This window comes from Filicampus tigris, chromosome 14 (assembly GCF_054856515.1).
Source record: "Filicampus tigris isolate MCC_2025a chromosome 14, RoL_Ftig_1.0, whole genome shotgun sequence".
NCBI classification, from domain to species: Eukaryota; Metazoa; Chordata; class Actinopteri; order Syngnathiformes; family Syngnathidae; genus Filicampus; species Filicampus tigris.
In genome coordinates, this window is record NC_141230.1 from 6,125,395 (window position 1) to 6,131,471 (window position 6,077).

Genomic DNA, 6,077 nt, shown 5'->3' on the forward strand with positions numbered 1-6,077 from the left:
GGTGACGACCAGAGCTGATCATTTTTATGAACAAAGGCAGGGGGTCGAGGCCGGAAGGGGGGACCCAGGTCAAGGGTGGAGGGCTGTGGCCGGACCGGCAAAAAAGGGTGTGCCCAGCTCTGGTAATGACCAATCACAGTTCTCTTGTTTTCTGAAGCAAAGGCATGTTGGCTGGATTTGCTACTTAATTTATATTCCACAAACACAATATTAATCAGAATGCCATGTTTCAACTAGTGGGCCTGTATAGAACATATTCTTGACAAAAATATGTTCTCTTTTCTCTTGAAGTAATTTAATAATGTCCATACCAGTACTTTTGCTCACTTAAAATGTGATCGGCTTCATACAAAAGGTGCTCTGTCCTGAGTTGTTTAGTCATCTAGATGAAAATACCATATAATAAAAGCACAAATTCTTAACTTTTGTTTGATATTTATATTTTGAAGGGAAATCCTAAATGTCTTCAGTATAAAACAAAAAAGAACTGACCTTGTCGTTCCAATGCTATTGGAGGGGACTCTATGTTAAGTCTGAATTGTTTGAAACCACCAAACTTTATTAATAATTAATGATCTCCTATGTGATGACAGCAATCATATTGATAACTGAACAAGGTAGGAAACGGATAAATGACGGAATACAATACCATTACTAGAATTCTCTGCAACTGTTTACATTTTGAAATGATAACATTCTACAAGATTAGTAGGAAGTCATAATGTCCCATCACGGTTTTTGTTTTGTTTTGTTTTGTTTTGTTTTGTTTTCGGTGAACAGGTACGCGGGCTACTCATGATGTCCTTGGGGGCTACCTGGTGCCCACGTAGGTGACACTTGATATAATGTTTCGGCATATTTTCCCCCTCTAGTAGCATAAGCACTGTCAGTCTACATACTCGCTTGCTCTTTCTCACCAACCCACGCAAATAAACTGAAAATCAATTTTCCTAATGAGTGGAACATCCCCTGGATTCAAATCTAAAGTTTTGATTAAACCACAGGTCCATGTGATTGTGCTGCTGGGATGGGATGGTTGGGGTTTAAATATGGGGGCAGTACTTGAAGGTTGCTATGGAGGCAGTAGCTTCGAGCATGAAGAAAGACGATCCTCAGAGTGTTTTTGTGCGTTGCGTGGAAGACTTGGAGTGAGCCTGTTACCACAGAGGATGTGGGAGTGAGGGACGAGACACATTTATTGCCCTCCGTGACTTCTTGAATGCAGCCTCTCCATCTAATGAAAAAGCAGGATAAAAAAAAAATAACGGCTTGTTTTAAAACGCGTGTCCTTTTTCCTGGAGAAGTTATCATTTGTAACTTCTCAGCTCATCAAAGACTCATCTATACATTATCTGGTTATCACATCTGCGCCATGACACTTTTCAGGCACGCTAGAAAAAACTTCAATGTTCCCTCAGACTACTGACTACTCTTTCATGTTTGCTTAATGTAAAACGCAAAATGTCTTTAATGTTTATATAAGTTAGCTTCCATATTGTATGGAATCAATAACACTCAGTTTCACATTACACTCATAGAGTCCATAGTTCGCCCAACCAGTCTACATGTGCTTTGTGGTAAAAGCAACTTGGTAAAAGCATTTAAATGTGTCCCTCAGGGAGTCCTGTGGAGGATGCTCCATGAGTATGGACCATTTGGTCCTTGTACGACCGGTGCCAGTGTTTGGTCTGAAATGTTAGCATGAAGTCGGATTCATTTTCAGTGAGGGTTGCACTGTGCCAAGGCTGCCTTTTGTCCCTTATTCTGTTCATAACCTTTATGGACGGAATCTAGGCATAGCCGAAGAGTCGAAGGGGTCCGTCGAGTTTGGTGGCCTCAGTAGTGTGTCTTTGCTGTTTTACAATGGATGGATAGATGGATTCTATTTGTAGACCACACACATGTCTGCCAGGCCTAGCAAGGCCTTCTGTTTCAGCCTACACGCTATCAGGAGCACTGACCTACATTTTCAAACATTTACAAACCCCAGTTCCAATGGAGTTGGGACGTTGTGTAAAATGTAAATAAAAACAAAATAAAATGATTTGAAAATCCTTTTCAACCTGTATTCAATTCATTATACTACAAAGATAACGCAACTGATAAATGTTTTTTTTTTTTTTCGCCCAAAATTTTGAATTTGATGATTTGAACACGTTTTTTAAAAAAAGCTGATACGGGATCATATTCACAACTGCCTTAGAATCACCTTCCTTTTAACAACACTCTTCCCTTTTTTTCTGGTTATGAAATATGCCTCACAGGCCATCTAGCTGGCCCATAATAATGTTAGTATTTCTAAGTCTTCTGAATGCTTGTTTACAGCAAATTATTTCAGCCAAGCTTGACGATGAAAACACAGTTGTAGCTATTTGAATAAATTAATACATTTAATAATTAACATTTCTGTGGAATGTGATTTTGTCAGGTAAAGTGTTTTTTTTTTTTTTTTTTTTTTTTTTCTATGAATGCAACATGATAAAGATGGTATTAAAAGGTCAAATAAGTTGTCTAAATCGCCAAGGAAGGCCCAAGCACTAAGGGGCATATTCTCTCATGTGATTAAGTCAGAAAAGGGGTGCTACTGCGCACCTTGTTGGCTGTGCAGATTCTCCCATCCACTTAAGTGCGTCACTCACGAACCTTCTGAAATGCACGCACTCTAGGCAGAGCGGTTCTCAAATGAGGGTGTATACATATCCTTAATGTCTATAAAAATGTGTGGGTTACCTTCATTTCAGACTCTAAATGGTCGGCAACATCCACAAAAACATTATATCGGGTACACCGAAGAGGAAAGAAATCCTCTTGATGTTTATTAAGACGTACTGTAGCTATGTTTGGTTCACTCATTGAAATACAGCAAACGCTGATGGCCCGAGAAGGTGATAACCCTCGCTCTCCCTGTCTCCAACTTGCACTCATCCATTTTCTATCCTGAGGTTTCAAACACCAATGCCGACCCAAACAGTAACAACCCCGCCCTCTACCCGTTCTTCACTGACGCAGCACACAGATCCCGACTTTGACAGGAAATGGCTGCAAGCCGATGCAAAACAACGAGGGTTCTCACGGCGTTATTAACGACCCCGTGACTTTGAAACAGCACCACAGCACCACATCCAGCGCCGGTGCCAGGACCGGGGCCCGCCAAAGCGCAGGAGGTCTCGCAGCTCCAAAACGGGGGTCTCATGTTGAAAAAAAGAAATCAGGACGGCTATGTACTGCGAGTGTGATGTGAAGGGGAATGCGGTTGTGCAAACATAACTGAAATCATGTGTGTGGTTTGATGAAGCAAGTAAGAGAGCGCAGTGCCCTGAGGTTTATTGGTTAAGGGGGCGGGGGGCTGTAGGTGGGGGGAGTCTGGAACCTTGCTTTGTTTCGTCAGTTGCTCTGCCTAAAATAACTTGTTCCTAGAAAACCTGATCTAAGTTCACACTGAAACCCCCCCATAAAGGACAAATGACATTGAATATGAATGGATGGATACGATTTGATTTGTTTTGTGGTGTTTTGTTAAAGTTAAACCCACTTCAGTATTTGTCTATGTGTGCGTTTCCCCAGGGGCGTAGCCAGAATTTTTCCAGTGGGGTGGCTTCAATGGAACAACACAAATGTGAGGGGGTGGCCAGGGTTGGCCATGCGCGTGTCCTAATATGTGTGCATTTTATTTCATGAAACCATGACTGGGGATGGTACAATAAACAATTACTTCTCTGCCATGTTGTTTGCTTGCTATAGTGTGAAAGTAATGTTTGTGATTGATGTTAAGATTTCAATGTTCTTTACTGAAAACAGATTATTTCAGAGGATGTGTTCTGATCAATTGTACATTTACTCTTTAAATGTGTATTTAATATTAAAAAACACCTCGTGCATCCATGTGAAAATGGCAGAAAAATCACAGATATCAAAGTTTTCCCCTAGGTGTGGGGTGGCCACAGAATGAAAAGCGGTGGCTTTGGTCAAGTCTTGATTGATTTTTGTTGATGTTTTTTTTCACTTATGAACACAAAAAACTACTACTTCTACAGCAAACTAAAGAAAAGTTTCCATGAAACTAGGACTAATTATGATGAGCCTCTGATAGGAACTGTTTTCAGCCATTTGAGTTGCTGCTAATAATGAAATAAAACACACAAGTGGCTCAGCCTGGCTGTTCTCAGACATAAATCTAGTAACGACCCTAAAGATGGATATGCAGTACATTAATACAATGAGCCATTCAGCAGTTCAGTTTTGGAGGTCTGCACACATCACTGAGTTGAATTTTAGTTGATTTTTCACTTTTTCCTAAAATGACTTCTGACTGGCTGAAATGACTTTACAGGTAGCCACATCTGTGTTTTCATGCGTTGGCTACTGTTTTTTTGTAATATTTTTTAATGTATTTATAATGTTTTTTTACTGTCAACCCTCAGAGATTTGCAATTGGACTTTTGCAAATTCACAGACTTACGAATTCTTCGGTAAAAGTTTATCATTTTATGATTATACATGGTTTTGGGGGGTCCTTTTTTGGGGCTGGTGTGGCAAAGCAAGACAGTTTTATTTATTTAGCACATTTCATACGCAATGCAAAATTTTCACATAATTTCACACAAACAAAGACACAACACTTTCAAACATTTCCAAACACAACAGTTAACAACATTCAAAAGCAAAGCAGAGAAACAAATGAACAGAAAACTTTAAAAACATTTAAAAGTAAAGTAAAGAAGTAAAAGTGGGTTTCTAAAAGATATAAAAGAAAAAAAGATTAAAATTGTTTAGAGGACCTTAATCAAAGGTATAAGAAAAAAAAGCAACATTTTTAACCTGGATTTAAAAAACCTTTACACTTGGGGCTGACTTCACTTCTGTTGGCAGATTTTTCCAGCAGAACAGCGAAATGCAGCTTCACCATGTTTACTTTGATTTCTGGGCTCCACTAATTGACCCAAGTCAGCAGATCTCAGAGCCCTACATGGTTTATATTCAATCAGCATTTCATTTATGTATTCAGGACCCAAACCATTCAATGATTTATAGGCCAGTAGTAGAATTTTAAAATCTATTCTACAGCTAATTGGGAGCCAATGTAAAGCCTTTAGGACTGGAGTAATATGTTCTGATCTTGTTGATGTGGTCAGAATCTGAGCTGCAGTGTGCTGAATGAGCTGCAGTTGTTTGAGGCTCCTTTGTGGGAGACCAGTAAGAAGACCGTTACAATAATCAAGTCTACTGGATGTTTAATTTGTGCAAATTAGATTTTTTTTTCACTTACATTTTTTGTCAATTAGCAGGCCAAACTACAAAATACAAATACTGAGTGTTACTGATGTCAACTTTTTATCCCCATATGACTTTTTAAAGTTACCAAACACCAAATATGAGCTGGAGGTATTGGACACAGTCCCTTTTTTCTAAAATAAAATAAAATAAAATCAGATAAGATAAAATAAGAGAAAATTAAATTAAATTAAACTACCAACCTACCTACTTACCTATCTACCTATCTACCTACCTATCTACCTACCTACCTACCTACCTACACCTAACTAACTAACTAGCTAACTAACTAACTAACTAAATAGATAAATAAACGTTATTCTTATCGTATAACTACTTTTTTTCCAACTGAACTTTTTTTCCCAAATTGTTTTCCTAAAAATAATTTATTTACGTAAAATAAAATAAAAATAAAAATTTTGTCATAAAAAAATTATTCTTTTAAGTGTGCTACTAATTTCTAAAAAAAAATCAACACTTTTTATTCTTGTAAGATGAACAATTTTCATAAAAAAGAGAATGAATTTCTTTTGATTAAAAAAATGCTTTATTTTCATATAGTTAAAACGTTTTTATAAAACCTACTTGACCAAAAAATAATATTCTCATAGTATTACCAATATTGATTATTACTGATATGCATTTTCTTTCTAAAATAGTAGCAATGAGTGTATTTGTTGCTGATTGCTCTAAGGTGAAATTTATGTGTGCAGCCAAGTGTGGCCAACTCTAAATTGAAATAGGATTTTCCGATTTTGTCGTGGCAACTAGCAAATTGCAAAAGCGCGGGGCCAAATGTGGTGGGG